The sequence below is a fragment of the Protopterus annectens genome, chromosome 3.part1 (genome assembly GCF_019279795.1).
Source record: "Protopterus annectens isolate FY-2018-M chromosome 3.part1, PAN1.0, whole genome shotgun sequence".
Lineage (NCBI taxonomy): Eukaryota > Metazoa > Chordata > Ceratodontiformes > Protopteridae > Protopterus > Protopterus annectens.
The window spans coordinates 238,201,401-238,218,910 of NC_056732.1; the positions used below are offsets into that span (position 1 = coordinate 238,201,401).

General features: G+C 46.2%; 1 protein-coding gene across 1 annotated transcript in view; it reads right to left on the reverse strand.

The window, feature by feature from the left end:
- Positions 1-17,510, reverse strand: part of ATP2C1 (ATPase secretory pathway Ca2+ transporting 1) — a gene marked incomplete in the record, with an annotated part of 2,099,819 nt that overhangs the window by 381,329 nt on the left and 1,700,980 nt on the right.

Genomic DNA, 17,510 nt, shown 5'->3' on the forward strand with positions numbered 1-17,510 from the left:
GTTTTATTCAAACTAAAGGGGTGGCGAAAGCCACATAACTATGGGCTAGGCTTATAAATGCCCTTGGGCAGATAGCCTAGTATGAACCTATGAACACCAGTACATATGGGAGAAGCAGGTGCACAGTGCTGTATGAAACAGGCACACAGGTCTGCTAGGTTATGCCTATGCAGTAGTCTGGTGCCACTGTGCTTGTGTGGAATGCACATGCTCAAAGAGGAAGCTTAACAAGCCCTTGTACCTGCAACTAAGCATTTTAGCAGCCAATGGCAGGGTTAGGGCCAGAAAAAGTACAGTTGTGTACACTTACCATAAATGTAGATGTTCGAGTGTATTCACTGTTGCAGTCATCACATTTGGGTAATCTGCTTGCAGTAGCATTCAGTCGGCCCGATTAACAAAGTCTTGTGTCCTGCGTCGATTGCTGTCCCTTCTTCCATGACATCAGGTCGTGAGGGGTATAAAATATGCAGCCGATGCCATTACATCAGTTTTTCTTGCCCCAGATGTCAGGTGCCCCCTAATGGGAAGCAAATAAATGTATAAATATACAAGGTTATACCTCCAACAAAAAAGCAAATACATCAAAAAGCTTTTGAGCATAGTAAAGGAGAGTAGAGTTATAGCCAAAAGAAGAAAGGGGGCTGGAGGGAGGGTAACCAGGACTGCAACAGTGAATACACTCAAACATCTACATTTATGGTAAGTGTACACAACTGTACTATGTTCTTCATGTTTCACTGTTGCAGTCATCACATTTGGATAGATTTCCAAAGCTAAGGATGGGAGGAGGATTTAGATAGCATTAGGACCAACTATAAGGCCCTGCAAGACAGCAGTGGCAAAGCCAGCTCCGGATTTAGAAAAAAAAAATGGCAAGTGGTAATGTTTGGTGAAGGTATGAACAGTACTCCAGGTATCAGCTTCTAGGATGTCCCTGGTAGGGACACCTCTGAGAAAGGCTGTAGAGGTAGATGCAGCCCTGGTTGAATGTGGTTTTATCCCCTGAGGGGTAGGTTTTCCATGGTGCTTATAGCAGAAATTAATGCAATGGCCTATCCACTTAGAAATTGTTTGCTTTGAAATGGCCTTCCCCTCTGCCCCTGCAGCAAATGCAACCAGCAGTTGTTCAGATTTCCTGAGAGGCTTAGTCCTGTCGAAGTCAAATCTAAGTTGTAGGTGCACATCCAAGGAGTGCAGTATTCATTCCCCTTTGTTCTGTGGAGTAGGAAAGAAGGTCGGTAAATGAATGGTCTGATTTAGGGCCACACTGGATATCACCTTGGGCATGAAGGAGAGATTGTTCATGAGGGACACCCTGTCCGCACGAAAGATGATAAAAGGCTCAACTGCCATGAGGGCCTGTAATTCAGATACCCTTCTTGCTGAAGTGATTGCTAAAAGGAAAGCTATTTTCCAAGAGAGGACTTTTAAATCCACAGTGGCAGTTGGCTCGAACGGAGGAAGCATGAGCTTTTCCAATACAAAGTTAAGGTCCCAGGCTGGAGTTGGGGCTCTCCTGGGTGGTCGTAGATTTTCGGTCCCTCTGAGGAACTGCTTAAGCAGTGGATGAGAGAAGAAAGGGAGTTCTGTGTTATAATGAGCTGAAATGGCTGAGGCGTGAATTTTGATGGAGGAGAAAGACATGCCCTTGTGAAGCATCTCAGTTAAGTAGTGTAAAATCTGAGGTAAATTGGGCACTGCTGTGCTCATCCCTTGAGAATGGTTCCAGGCACAGAATCTTTTCCATTTTTCAGCATAAGATTTTCTAGTACTAGGCCTCCTTGCCTCTAAAATGATATCCATCACTGGTTTACTAAGGGATGGTAAAGTAGAGATTAGGTAATTGGCCAGGCTGCTAGGTTCAGTGTATGAAGCTGAGGGTGCAGAATCTGGTTCTCCTGCTGAGACAGTAGGGTAGGAGTCTGAGGCAGGTGCCATGGGGCCAACAGTGACACACTGCTCAAGAGAGGGTACCAGTGTTGGCATGGCCAGTCTGGTGCAATCAAAATCATCCTTGGTTTGTCTTGCTTGATCTTTAGCAGTACTTTGGAGAGCAGAGGCAGAGGAGGAAAGGCATAAACTGATAGTTTTTTCCAGCTGAAGGACAGAGCATCCATTTTCCAAGCTTGTTTGTGGGAAGTCCTTGTGCAAAATTTGTCCAATTTATAGTTCTGGGGTGAGGCAAACAGGCCTATATCTGGGCTCCCCCATTTGCTTGTCAACATGTTGAAAATCCTTGGTTCCAGCTTCCACTCATGTGGGTCCATAAGGTTTCTGCTTAGTTCATCTGCCAGTGTATTCAGTTTTCCTGGCAGGAATTGAGCTTGTAGATGCACTTGGAAGCTCAGGGCTGTGTTCCACAATGCCATGGCTAATCCTGCATAGGGGGTAAGAATGTGTCCCCCCCTTGCTGGTTTATGTACCACATAACCGTGGTGGTGTCTGTCTTTACCATTAATTGTCCTGGAAGAATGTGGTCCTTGAAGGCTGTCAGAGCATTCTGTGCAGCTAACATTTCTTTTTGATTGATATGCAAGTGCATTTGACTTGGGTTCCATTTGCCCTGAATGAACTTCCCTGCCAGGTGAGTCCCCCATGCATAATCTGATGAGTCTGTTGTTAGGGTTTGGGCGGCAAGGGGTGGTGTGAATGGTAGTCCTTTGTTTTGGTGGCAGGCCTCTACTCACCAAAGAAACTCTAGGCGTAGGCAAAGTATGATAGGAATCATTGCTTCTAGATTATGAGAATGTTGACACCATAGGCTTTTTAAATAACATTGTAGTTTCCTCATATGCAGTCTTGCATATGGAATTAGTAGAATGCAATTGCAGTATTTTCCTTGCAGATAGTAGGGCTTTTGTTGCCACTTGTTTGAAGTAGGCTGTCAAATGAACTTGTTTCTCTGGCATGAGGTAAGCCATCTGAGAAGTACTCAAGCTTGCTCCCAGGATTACAATTTGTTGGCAGGGTACAAGATGTGATTTCTTTTCGTTTATGGTGTACGCCAGAGAAGTTAGTAATTTCTTTACAAATACCAGATTATTTAACAGTATGTCCTGGCTTTCTGCCTGAATTAGACAATCATCCAGGTAAGGTACATATGAATATTTGTTTGCCTGCAAAATGCAATGACTGGAGTTAGGCACTTGGTGAATACCCTGGGCACAGTAGATAATACAAAGGGCAGTACAGAGAACTGATAGCGCATGTAACCTGCTCTGAAGTGTAGGTATCTTCTGCAAGATTCCCTTATTGGGATGTGCAGGTAAGGCTTCCTTTAAATCCAGTGTTGCCAACCAGGCATTTTTGCCTAGCATGGGAAGCAGCTGATGAAGAGTTAGCATCTTGAATTTTGGGATTACCAAAGAGGTGTTTAGGATAGACAGGTCCAGGACAGGACACCAAGAATGGTCTTTTCTGGGTACCAGGAAAAGTCTTGAATAGAAACCTTGCTCCCATTCTTCTTCTGGGACAGGCTGAATAGCCCTGATGTTTAGCAAAGAGAGAACTTGCTTTTGAGCCTCTGCCCACTGATCTGGGGGGTAGGTCTGGCTAACCGTTTGGGGTTGGTAATGAGTGGAAGTGGAATCTGTATCCTTGGGAAACTATATTTAACACCCATTTGTCCTGGGTAATGAGTTCCCAATTTTTTTGCATGCAGGGCAATCTTTCCCCCGAAACGAAATCAGTTGAGCGGGGCTTGGAAGGTTTAAAGTTAAGTCATTGAGACAGTTTACCATAGGAGGTGTCTTACTACTCCCTGCTTTGGAAGTGGGAGCCCCCCACTGCTTAGGCCTGTGAGTACCTTGGGACTGAAGCCTAGGTGTTTTGCTGATTATGGGTTTGGACTGAAAGGCCTGGAAGAGGCAGGAAAGGACCAATTCTTAGAGGGCCAATGCCTACTAAATCTGGGAGGCTGTACTTGCAGGAAATCTTCAACAGTTTGCACAGATTTAGCTTTTTCCTCCTTTTTAAGTACTTCTGCTTTGTTGCCAAACAGGCAGTCTTGGTTTAAGGGAGCATCCAGTAATTTAGCTTTAACATGATCTGGCAGATTGCTCCTTAAGGCAAGCATGCCTTCTAAGTACAGACACACAGACAGCAGCCCTGCAAAATGCCTCTAATAAATCAAAACCACATTGCAAAGTATGTTTTCCAACTTGTTCAGCAGAATGCATTAAATCCTGTAATTCTTTATTTTCGGCACAGTCAGGAATCAACATCATTTTCTGTTTAAGCAATTCAATAATATGCTGCTGATACTTTAACATATACAACTGGCAGTTTAAGGCCCTAATGGCCAAAGTTGCAGAAGTGTATACCTTCTTACCCCATCTATCCAGCGCCCTGGAATATCTATCAGAGGGGGTAGGATTTTTGGCAGTAGTAGCCTTAATGCCCTTGAGTCCCTGTGAAATGATCTCAGGATCCGCAGTAAGATTTTTAAAAAGGAACTTGAGAGAGTCACGTACCCTGTAATACCCATCAGGTTTTCTGGGAGCAGGAGGTAAAGTGTCAGGGGCCATGCTAGACTCCGAGAAGGCATCATCTACAATGTCCAGTACAGGAGGGATAGCTAAAGGCCTGTGTTGAGGCAGGAGTAAGAATTCCCTAAGCCTCTATTTGGAGTCAAGAGTATTCCTGGCTTTCCCAGTAGAAATGCTCCCTAAGAGTATGCAAGGTTTTACCAAAAGAGAAATCCTCTGGAGGGGAAACACAGGGAATGGAGTCCTCTGCATCAGAATCCTCATAGGTAGATAATGGCAAATCCTGGTCATCAGAAAAAACAGAAATTTCAGAATCCTGATCAAAAGAATCAGAAGGAAAACCAGTCCTAGGTCTCAGAGGGAGAAAGGTGGCTTCCCCTGATTAGAGTAATAAGGTCTTCAGCCATTCTTATCATTTGTTTTTTAGGCATAGGGGCCTGACCATGTGGTCTGGTCATCGTTTTTTCTAGGCATGGATCGAGTTTTAGGCCTTGAAGAAGAAGAAGATGGCGATTTAATATGCAAGTCAGTAGGCTTAAATAAACCCTCAGAAGCTGGTGCCTGCACAGCGGCTCCGGACTCATCCAAGGTAGAGACATCCACAGGTTCCACAGTTGAAGAAGCATCCCGCAGCATACCGGACTCTCAATAGGCCTGCGAATCTGAAGTAGCAGGTATCAGGGGCTGCGAAAGTGCCTGAGTACCGGCAAACTGGCGACTAGCTCAGGAGAAGCGTCGTCTGCAGCTTTGGACCTATGCTGTCTGTGTCTGTCTTTATCTTTGGGTTTTTTCGGAATGTAGGTAGTCAGGTGGTTTACCGAAGCCATTTCTGGATAATTGAACTGAGTACCAAAATATTTAGACACGAAAATGAACTGATGATGAATAGTACGAGGTTTGAATAAGGCACAAAACCGACATCGAGGTACATCGTGGTCTGGGCTTAAGCAATGAATGCAGTACGAATGAAAATATTTGAGGTATTTGCTTTCCACAAGAAATACAACTGTTAACTTTTATCGGTTTAGAGCAAGAAAAAGGTTCCCCAATGGGGTACTTAGCTTAGTTGAAGACTTCGGATCTGAAACTCGAAAACGAAAATTTCAGGAGTCGGATGACCGGCACTTGCGAACTGCTTCTGCTTCGGGCACCGCATGGCAATGATGTAATGGCATTGGCTGCATGCTTTATACCCCTGACTACCTGACGTCATGGAAGATGAGACAGCAACCGATGCAGGACCCAAGACTTTGATAATCAGGCTGACTGAGGGCTACCTGCAAGCAGATAACCCAAATGTGATGACTGCAACAGTGAAACATGAAGAACATCTCATTGGAAACCTTTCAAAAAAAAAGGTCAAATGACTCGGCTAAAACACTATGCCAATCTTTTACTAACAGTATCAAACATAATAGTATTACAGTGAAGGGCCTTGGAGACGCTTCTGAATTTTCCAGACTAATTTTGAAAGGCAGACAGTGACTTCCCTACTACTCCCCTTCAAGAAAATCTTTCACAGTTGTTGCTGTTTCTTTCGGCTTTTCCTGGTTAGGGGTCGCCACAGCGGAACTCCGGTCCGCTAATGATTGGTAGTTGATTTTTATGTGCCGAGTTACCAGCCCTGACACACAACCTTTAACGAAGGTATGCCCATTCACGCATGTCCCCACGCAGAAGACGCTCTAGCTGAGAATCGAACCGGACAGCGTCTTACTGTGAGGGGAGAACGCTACCGCAGCACCACCACAGCACAGTACAGAAGCTATTGAGTGTATGCTATTAATTAAGAAACTTAAAATTGTTGGTTTTGGTGTCAAGTCAATCAGCTAGTTCCAAAACTACCTTTCAGACCACATTATCCAAGTATTATCTAAACTGTCTTTCTTTTACACATTCTTTAAGTCTGTGTCACAGGGGGTCAGTGCTGGACCCAATAGAATTACTTATTAATGATTTGATTCCTGAAGTTTGGCAACTACATGGCAACACTATATGTTGATGACCTACTGCTTTCTAAACGATGAAAATCTACTGGCAGTTATCTGTAGACAGCTTTAATTTTCTCTGTTTTAGTTATTAAACACACACGAGCAGACTGTCAATTAACACTAATAAGACTGATATGGCTGTATTTGTAATGAATCAAAAAACAAAAGTTATGCACTTACCACAATGATAGATCTGTTTTGTCTGCTTCTGCCCTTTCTCAATGGAGGAGTCTTTGGATCCAACCTTGGATCGGACTTCGGCTGTTTCAGACCTTTAGATATATAGCTCAAGCTCCTCCTCTTACCCATAACCCCCTCCATGTAGTAACATTACAACAGATTGAGTTTGCCTGCGATCCCATAAAGAAATAATAATAATAACAGCAATACAAATGAAGCTCAGGAAAATAGTAAATAACAGCTAATTTGCCCTGGAGTTAAAAGAGGAGAAGACATGGCTTAGGAAGCAAAGCATGGTGTTGTACCAGGAGCTCATTACCTAAGGACTTCCATAAATGGGAAGGATGTTGACGAAGGTCAGAAACAGACAACACAGATCTCTCAGTATGGTAGTATATAACTTTTGTATCTGATGTCTTTTTCATCTGTTACTCAACTGATGGGACACAGCCCCCAGCTAGTTAGACCTTTGGGTGGTCTTATGGAAGGATATTCAGGAAGACGTCAGCATCAAATGCCGCCCTATTCCTAGAAAACAAGTGTAACTTACAGCAAGAGATGACGGTGTGGACATTGAACTATGTGGCAGGATTAAGGTGATGGAAGAAGTCACTGATCCCAGTAGTTGGAGATCCAGTCTGGCAGGAGGCACTTGAAAGGAAAGTAGCTGTAGGGCCTGACTGCATAGAGTAAATAATCTTGTTGCTGGTAATCTCACCATCTGAGTGGTTGCATCCAAGTGGGTCCCTATGACCTCTAATCTCTGCACTGGAGAAAACTGTAACTTGTCCTTGTTCACTGCGATTCTGAAATAGGAGCAAAGCTGAAATAAGTAATTCATGGACCAGATTAATAGTAGGAGCAGTGAGGAGCCAATCTTCTAAGTATGGGAACACTTGGAACTCCTGCAGTGCGAGATGAACTGGGACCACTGCCATGTATTTGGTGAACCCCCAGGACTGCAGTGAGACCAAAGGGCAGGGCTCTGAATTGATCGTGACCGTCTCCCAGCAGGAAGCAAAGATACATTCTGGGCCTATTCATTTTGATGCGGTGGTATGCATCCTGAAGATCTATGGAGCCAACCAATTATCATTCCTCAGAAAGGCGATGATAGACTGTACCATGACCATTCAGAACCCTGTGTGTTGACATACTGGTTTTGATAATCGTGGTCCAGAACTTGCCTCTCTTTTTTGGCACCAAAAGGAATCCCGAGTAAGCTGAATCCTTGAAGGTCTAATGGAACCTCTTGGATGCATTGTTTGTCTAGTAGCTTTTTTTTATTTCTATGGCTGCTGCATCCCTCTGAAGTTTTCTGTTTAATAGGGGGGAAGAAAAAGGGAATGTAGTAGCCACTGGTAATACTTGTCTGTGCCCTAACTGTGCTGATGGATGTACAGGCTTTTAGGTGCACAGATAAGCACCCTCCCAGCTGCCTCCAGAGTGCAGCAGTTGGAGTACTGAAAAGGCTTCTCAGAAAATGGACCTCTGAGGCCTTGGTTCTGCAAGCCTCCTCTGCCATGTGGGTGATGTCCACAGTTAGCACCCTCAGGGGGGTATCTACAGAAGTGTCTTGAGAAAACCTCCGGTATTTCCTGAACCAAAGCTTCATATCTACTTTCTGGTCTTTACAGGAGGTCCTCTGAGGGGTAGAAAACCAAACACCAACAGCAGAAAGTGTTTTTTCCATGTGATTCACCTCTGAAAAGTGTGTCTTTGACCTTGGGTCTGAAAAGAGTTGATCCACTGAAAAAGCCATTTATAAAGGACATCTTAAAAGGCTTCTCAACAACACATAAGCACATCCAGGTACATCTAAGAGTTATACCAGAAACCGCTGCCCTTGAAACACCTTTCATAGCACTGCAGATTAGATGTATGGAGGCATATGACAGGGACTGTGTGTGGCCAGTTGGAAGTCCACTGACTTCTTGCCTTTGTAGACATGGACCTTGAGAGAGAGAGAGATGGAAAGCTCCTTAGTCAATGCTGTCTGAAAACTAGTCGTGTGCTAAGTAATTCAGCGACCTCAGGGCGAAGGTAGTTGAAACATACGTTTGCTTCCCAATCTATCCAAAACCCATAGATTATTTGTTAGGAGATGGACAGATGAGCTCTCCTCAGCAAACTTTTTTGTATTGGCTGCTGCTAATACCATGGTATCAACCGCAAGACCATTACTCCAGTGGGCACAATCCTTAGGAGTTCTAAGGTACTTGTTTGATTTCGTAGCTATTGGCTCCATAACATCCAGCTCCTTCCATGTCCACTGAGAAATGAGGTCCACCATCTCATCATCTACAGGACCAACCAGGAAGTAGCTGAGATGGTTCCAAAAGCCTCAGAGAACACACATTCCTCCTGGGAAGGGGCTTCAGAAGACCAACTTTTCTGTCTCAAAAGTTCAAGATCTCCCCGAAAGAGACATCCTCAAATGGTGATCTGGGGAATCCCTCCCATTCATTGAAATCAGCGTCTTTCATGAGTGAGTCCTTGGGAGGGGGGGTCAACATGTCTCCTCTTCCATGTGCGCTTCTGAGAGACCTCAGTGGGAGGAAATGTTCCAGAGAAGGCTGTAGGGTATCCTGGGAAGGTACAGCCTTAGAAGTAATAGGAAAGAGCTGACCCAATGGGATAGAATGTGAAGGCAAAGGACACAAAGCTATTCGTTGTAGGGTGGGAGGTACACAAGAGGGGGACAGAAGTCTGTTCAACACCAGAGAGAGCTCACATGCCTGCCTAGAATGCAGAAGCTGAGAGAGAAGACCACTTCAACAGGCGCGGAGGCAACCATACCATAATGACTGATGGAACCTCACCAACCTTGCTCAAAGTTGTCGGAGGCCGGGACCAAGCTATCTAACACCAAGGCACCAACCACTCTACCCAGATTCAGCACCAGTGCTTCAGCTTAGAGATCCCTCTGGATCCAAAACGGTCAGGGCTGGTGGGATCAGAGTGGAAGCCAGAGTCAAGAATGATCATATTCTCAGATCTGACATGGACATCTCTGGGTGACATTTCAGGTCATGAATCCCTGAAGCCAAGGGTTGGATTGGGATGGAAGCAGCCATAGGTGAGTGGAGAGGTCCAAAACTCACGGGCCAGAAGGGAGGTGGAACTAAGAGCACCCCCCCAGCTGAGTCTGGGTCCTGAGGAAAGTACAGTTGTGTGCCTACCATAAATGTAGATGTTCGAGTGTATTCACTGTTGCAGTCATTACACTTGGGTTAAGCTGGCAGGCTACCCGCAGTCAGCCTGAATTCCAAAGTCTTGATCCGGCATCGGTTGCTGTCACCTCTTCCCTGACGTCAGTGCGCCAGGGGTATAAAAGATGCAGCCAACACCATTTTCTTCAGTTTTTCTTGCCCCAGAGGTCAGTTGCCCCCAAAAGGGTAGGCTAAAAAAACATTGCTAATAAAAGCATGCACTAAAATAGACAATACCTTCATCTACAAGCAAATACACCACATAGGTTGTATAGGATAGAGAAGTACAGATAAGTCCCAGCAAAGAAAAGGGGATGGTGTGTGGGTAACCTGGACTGCAACAGTGAATACACTCGAACATCTACATTTATGGTAGGTACACAACTGTACTATGTTCATCGTGTTTCACTTGGGTTGAATCTCAAAGCTGAGGTTGGGCGGCTGAGTCTAAATAGAATTATGAGTGGCTATAAGGCCCTGCAAGACTACAGTGGCAAAGCCTGCTCTGGATTTAGAGTAAAGAGGCAAGTGGTAGTGCTTAGTAAAGGTGTGCACTGAAGTCCAAGTTGCAGCCTCCAAAATATCCTTGGTTGGTACTATGAGGAAGGCTGCTGAGGTGGCTGTTGCCCTAGTAGAATGTGGTCTAATGCCCTTAGGCACTGATTTACCATGTTGTGAATAGCAGAAACAAATGCAGTGTCCTATCCATTTTGAAATAGTCTGCTTTGAGATAGCCTTTCCTTGTGATCCTGCAGCATATGCCACTAAAAGTTGCTCAGTCTTTCTGAAAGCTTTAGTTTTGTCCAAGTAGAAGTGTAGCTGTCTGTGTATGTCCAAAGAATGCAAAAGTCTCTCCCCTTTATTCTGTGGGTTTGGGTAAAAAGTAGGCAAATAAATGGTTTGGTTAAGAGCCACACTGGACACTACCTTAGGCATAAATGTTGGGTTTGTCCTTAGAGAAACCCTGTCCGGATGGAAGATAATAAGAAGTTATGTACCTACCATAACGTTCCATGTTAGTTGTCTTCTTCTCGTCTTCTTTCTTGCTGATTGGTTTCGGAGCTGACCCTCAGCTCCGACTCGGTCATTTTCTAAAGCTCGAGAGCTACTTACTTTCTCGAGGCCTCCCTATATACTACAATGCCTGTAGCTAGACCCCCAGGTCTTGTTTGGAAGACCTAACACCATAATAATAAAATTTGTAGGACAAACTTTCCCAATAACAAGACTTCAGCTACAGAGCTGAAGAAAAGTGTAGAGGACACAAAAACGGTAAAGACTCAGCCAGTGATTAAGACTGGTAGGAGAGCTCTTCTCGGTCCATCTAGGCTAGGAGGATGGAGGGTGGGAAGCAAGAAAGAAGGCGAGAAGACAACTAACATGGAACGTTATGGTAGGTACATAACTTCTTAATGTTAAGTTGTCTCTCTCGCCTTCATTCTTGCTGATTGGGACAGCGTCCCTAGCACCTTAGTCCTGGGTGGCTCATCGGAACAGACTCGAGCACAGTGGAACCAAAATCAGCTCTGCTCCTAGAGGCCAGATCCAATTTATAATGTGAAATGAAGGCATGAGGGGTGGCCCATGTGGCCGCCGCACAAATGGCTTCCATTGGTAATCTTGCTTGAAAGGCTACCGACGTAGCTAAAGCCCTGGTAGAGTGGCCTTTAGGTTTAGCAGGGAGTTCTTTATGCCTCAACTGATAAATAAGGGTAATAATATTGGACAACCACCTGGATAAAGTTACTTTGGACACTGGTCGACCCTGCTTACCCTCTGCACAGGACAGGAAGAGCCGGTCTGATTTCCTTATTTGCTCAGTCCTACGCAAATAGAAACGTAATTGCCTATGAACGTCCAACTGGTGTAATTTGTGTTCAGATTTGTTGGAATAATTTGGAAAAAAGACTGGTAGATCGATGGATTGATTCAAATTGTTCTCAGAGGGGATCTAAGGAAGGAACGAAGGATTAGTCCTGAGTGAAACTCTATCCTTATGGAAAACTAGATAAGGAGGACGAACACAAAGGGCTTGAAGTTCAGAAACTCTCCTCGCTGAAGTAATAGCCAGCAAAAAGAGTGTTTTCCAAGTAAAGGAAGCTGCCGGTTCAAAGGGGGGAAGTATCAAGGAAGCTAGGATCAAATTCAAGTCCCAGGGAGGCGGGGGATCCCTGACTGGGGGCCTAAGCAAAATTGTTCCTTTCAGAAAGGCTTTGCAAAGCTTATGGGACATGATGCTTGTCTCTGACAGGCCCGTATGGAAATTGGAGATTGCCGCCAATTGAACTCTAATGGTGGCCGACGAGGAGCCCGCTTGAAAAAGTACTGCTAAGAAGTCCAGAACGTTATGGACAGGGGCCGTAAGGGGGTCAATATTTCTAGCCTCTGCCCAGAAAGAGAAACGTTTCCACTTACTAGCATAAGTCTTCCTGGTTGTAGGTTTGTGCGAGGAGAGGATAATCTCACACACTGAATTGGAAATACTGGGAAGCCTGGCTAGGGTTGGAAGTGGAGCAACCAAGCAGTGAGGTTGAGAGACTGATTCAGCCTGCCTGACTGATGGATCAGGAGGTCCGGAACTGGGTCCAGATTCCATGGCTGTTCTAGAAGGTGACGATGCAGGAATGGCAACCAGATTTGTCGAGGCCAGTAGGGAGCAATAAGGATCATTCTGCAACCCAGCACGGTAGCTTTCTGAATCAGTTTGCGGATTAGTGGAAAGGGTGGGAATGCATACAGAAGTCCCTGGGGCCAATCATGAACTAGAGCATCTCTGGGGGAATGTCTGGGAAGAGGCAAGAGAGTGAAGAAACTGTTGCACTTGCTATTGAGAGGAGTTGTGAAAAGGTCGCAGCAAGGCTGACCCCATTTGCGGAAGATTCTGTCAGCTACTGTCCTGTTGAGAGACCACTCATGAGGCATGAGAATAGCTCTGCTTAGCCTGTCCGCTATGACGTTGGACTTCCCAGGGATATGCGTTGCCATCAGAAACCATTGAGAGGAGATTGCCCACTGCCATAGTCTGAGTGCTTCTCGACATAAGGGATAAGACTTGGTTCCGCCCTGCTTGTTGATGTACCACACTACAGACATATTGTCTGTCTGAATTGCAATGGTCCCAGTGGGTAGAGAGTTCTGATGAGCTTGCAATGCTAAAAGCACCGCCCTCATCTCCAAGACATTTATGTGCAAGTGGTACTCGTGGGGTTGCCAGGTGCCTTGGACAGTCCTGCCCTGAAAATGCCCCCCCCACCCGATTAGGGAGGCATCCATGGTCACCGTGGCAACTGGAGGAGGAAGGACAAATGGTCTGCCCTGGGGTACTGATGGAGAGACCATCCACCAAGCCAAGTGGTCTTTGCATGACTGTGTGATTATTATCTTGTGAGACAAAGGAAGTTGTTGAAAAGACCATTGGGTGATAAGCATCCACTGGAGGATCCTCATGTGAAAGCGAGCCAGGGGAACTAATATGATCGCTGCTGCCATGAGACCGAAGGTTTTTAGGACGAATCTGGCCTGAATCTTTCTGCATCCTAATAATACTTGTACATGTCGGCGAATGTCTGCCACTCTTTCTACTGGAAGTCTTGCGGACAGATCTTTTGTATTTAATCTTGCGCCTATAAAGGTTAAGGACTGACAAGGCGATAAAGCAGACTTTTCTAAATTTATTGAGATAACTAGGTTGGAGCATGTATGGATGGTATAATTCCTGGCTCTCAGCAATTGATGTCTGGTGGTAGCAGTAAGGAGCCAGTCGTCTATATATGGAAACACCTGGAATCCTTGCCGTCTCAGGTGAGCGGCAACCACTGCCATGCATTTGGTGAACACCCTGGGGGCTGTGGTGAGACCAAAGGGCAGGGCTCTGAACTGGTAATGACTGGCTCCCAGCCAGAAGCAGAGAAACCTTCTGGAACGCCTGTCCATTTTGATGTGGTAGTATGCATCCTGAAGATCTATGGAGCACATCCAATTGTCCTGACCCAAAAAGGGTGGAATGGACTGAAGCGTGGCCATCTGGAACTTTGTTCTTCAAACAGACTTGTTTAGTCTGCTGAGATCCAAAATGGGTCTCCAGTCCCCTGTCTTTTTTGGTACCAAAAAGAACTTTGAGTAAATTCCGGATCCTTGCTGGTCTGCTGGGACTTGCTGGATGGCCCGTTTTTTTAGCAGTCTTGAAATTTCTTGTACTGCCTGTTCTCTTTGACTGGGTGGAACATCTGGATGGGGCTGTTTGATTTTAGGGGAGTGTGAACAAACGGGATTTTGTAACCTCCGAATATGATAGACTGTACTCATTTGTCTCGAGTGATGAGATGCCAGGCTTCTGGGTACAGAGACAACCTTCTCCCGACTGCCTCCGAAGGCGGACAGCCAGGCAGCCCCTCAGGGGTGTTGGAAGGGCTTGTCAGAGAAAGATTCCCTGCTACCCTGATTCTGCGGACGCCCTCTGCCCCGCAGGTGGCGTCTATTGTTGTTCCCTCCTCTGCCTCTGGAGGGAAACTTGCCATGTGCGTCAGGCATGGCTCCCTGGGGTTTCCGGAACCACATTTTCCCACTCTTCTGACACTTAGGGTATGGTCTAGAGGGAGTGGAAAAACGGACTCCCACAGCAGAGTCAGTCTTGCCTTCCTGCTCACACCTGGTAAGTGTATCTTTCACCTGAGGTCCAAACAGAGCCTAACCATCAAAAGGGGTGTTGGTGAAAGATGCCTTGAAGGGATCAGCGAAGTTACATAACCACATCCAGGCATGCCTTCTCAAAGCCACGCCTGTGCCTGCAGCTCTACTTGCCCCATCAGCCGTATACGAAATGAGCCGCATGGAGAAGTCTACAATAGAATTAAGAGTCGCCAGCTGGGAGTTTATCTTGTCTTGAGCCCCCGCAGCTGATGGATCTTGCAGGGTATCTCCTAGCTCCTTGAGGAGATCCCTCTGAAGAAGGGTGAAGTGGCACAAATAGTTCAGCGACCGCATGGAGAAGGTCGCTGAGGAAAACATCCACTTCCCGTATCTATCCATTGTCCTAGACTCTTTATTAGGGGGATGGACAGGTACAGAAGTGTCAGCCAACTCCTTTTTCGTGGCAGCTGCTACCACCATGGCATCAACGGGGACACCCTTTGTCAGAAACTGTTTATCTTGGGGGGCCGTGATAAACTTAGTGGGCCTGTGAGGGGTTGGTTTCAGTGTGCCCGGATCTGACCCCGTCTTCCGAGCCACCACTTCCATTAGTGGATCGAAAGGTGGAGACACCCAGGAGGTGGAGGGGCGAGAACCAAACGCATCCAAGTATACTGACTCATCCTCAGAAGGGTTAAGGGCGGACCAGTTTCCCCTCTGCTTAAGGATCTCAAGGATGTCTGAGAAAGAGACATCTTCAGAGGGGGATCTTGGGGATCCTTCCGAATCCTCCAAGTTAGTATCTGACGTGACCGACTCTGGGGAGTCAACATGTTTCCTCTTACATTTTCTCTTTCGAAGTGGCTCCTCTGAAAAATCAGGGGAGGCCTCGGAAGAGCAAGATACACCCAATGGGGTGACCTGGAGCATTTGATCCCCTCGCTTGGGGTCTGGAGGAGGGGCAGAGACCGAAGCAGGCACCCTGGGGGGAGGAGCTGAAGGGGCTGATCGAGGTGCAGACTCAGAAGTCAGCACGCTCCTCATGACCTCGAAGGCGCCCCTGTCCGGCTCAGAAGTGGGTCCCCGCTCCGAGGAGATGGGAATCCTCTCCGGCACCATCGGAGCCGACGAAGAAGCCGAAAGGGGAAGTATCGGCACCGACGTTTCCAGGATCCGAGCCCCTACAAGCTCCGGCTCCGAACTGACAGGAGGAGGAGGAATTACTTTGGAAAGAGGAGCAGCCTGATGAGGAGGGCTAGTTAACATCTTAGCCAGGGCCTGCAATTTGAGGAGTCTACTGACCACTCTCTCCAAGTCATGATCGGACAGCCTCGAGGACCGAGAAGAGTGGGACCTATGGCTCCATTCAGACTGTAGCAAGGGTGATCCCGGAGCCGGGCGAATCGACTCCAGAGATGACGACCTGGATCGCTTACTGCTCCCTGACTGCACTGACAGCAAGGTCGGAGTAGAGAGAGATTTTTATACTTCGGTCCCGGCCAGAACCGAAATTGAAGCAGACGCTCCACCTGGCGATGGCTCTGGACTGGGAGCCGACGGCTTGGTGGGCTTAGGGGTTTTAGCTGGCTGAGACTTTGCCGGAGACCCCTCGGGTTTTAGTAAACCCCTGAGAATTAACTTGTTCCTACGCTCCTGCAGGACTCTCGGACTAAAGGCATGACATACCGAGCAAGAGTCCTGCAGGTGTAGGGAACCCAAACAATAAACACAAGAAGTGTGACCGTCTGTCAGAGACATTTTCTGACAGCATGAGTCACACTTCTTGAACCCTGATACCTTGGTATCCTTCGACATAATAGAAAATAAAAGGAATACCAATGGAGAAAGTTTTTCGACTAGTGTAGGAAAACACACACACACACTAGTCCCACACCTTCACACAAAAGACTTATGTAACTATACTAACAAAAAAGCTAAGAAAATTAAGATCTTATACTATAAAAAGGCTAAACACTACTTCCTACTGAAAACACTATACCAGGGAAGGAGATAGCCTCTAACTTAAACGGCCTACTGGAAGATGGGGGGGGGACTCTCTAAGTAAAACGAGTTTCCAAAGGGTCAGAAAAAACAAGGAAACTAAGACTAGTCTACAGAACTACTCTAATTTTAACAAAAAAATTCGAAAACTATACACTAACAATTTAGCTATTACAAATGCAAAAGATTAATACGACCTGAGCCAGTGAAGTGCAACCTCGTAGCTAAAGCGGCAAACGAGATCTGGGGGTCTAGCACCAGGCACTGTGGGATATAGGGAGGCCTCAAGCCAGTAAGTAGCTCTCGAGCTTTAGAAAATGGCCGAGTCGGAGCCGAGGGTCGGCTCCGAACCCAGTCAGCAAGAATGAAGGCGAGAGAGACAACTTAACATTAAAGGTTTCCACAGCCATTAATGGCTGTAACTCTGAGACTCTTCTTGCTGAAGTTATTGCTAGGAGCAGAGCTGTTTTCCATGATAAGAATTTTATCTCAGCTGTACTGGCTGGCTCAAAAGGAGGCAGTGTGAGTTTTTCCAAGACAAAATTGAGGTCCCATGCAGGTACTGGTGCTCTCCTTGGAGGTCTTATGTTTTTGGCCGTCCTGAGGAACTGCCTAAGCAATGGATATAAAAAAATAGGCAGATCTGTATTTTAATGAGCTGAAATGGAAGAGGCATGGATCTTAACTGATGAGAAGGAAAGGTCTTTGTCCAGCATCTCAGTTAGATATTGTAAAAATCTGAGGAATATTTGGAATAAGCGTGTCAATTCCTTGTGCCTGGTTCCAAGCACAGAATCTCTTCCATTTGTCTTTATAAGATGTTCTTGTGTTGGGCCTCCTGGCCTCCAAAATGACATCCATAACCACTTTAGAGAGAGAGGTGTATTCTGAATGGTCACAGTACCTGCCATGCAGCTAGATTTAGAGTTCTGAGTTGGCTGTGCAGGATCTGATTGTTTCGTTGGGTCAGTAAATGAGGAATTTGAGGCAATGTCCAGGCTAGGCCT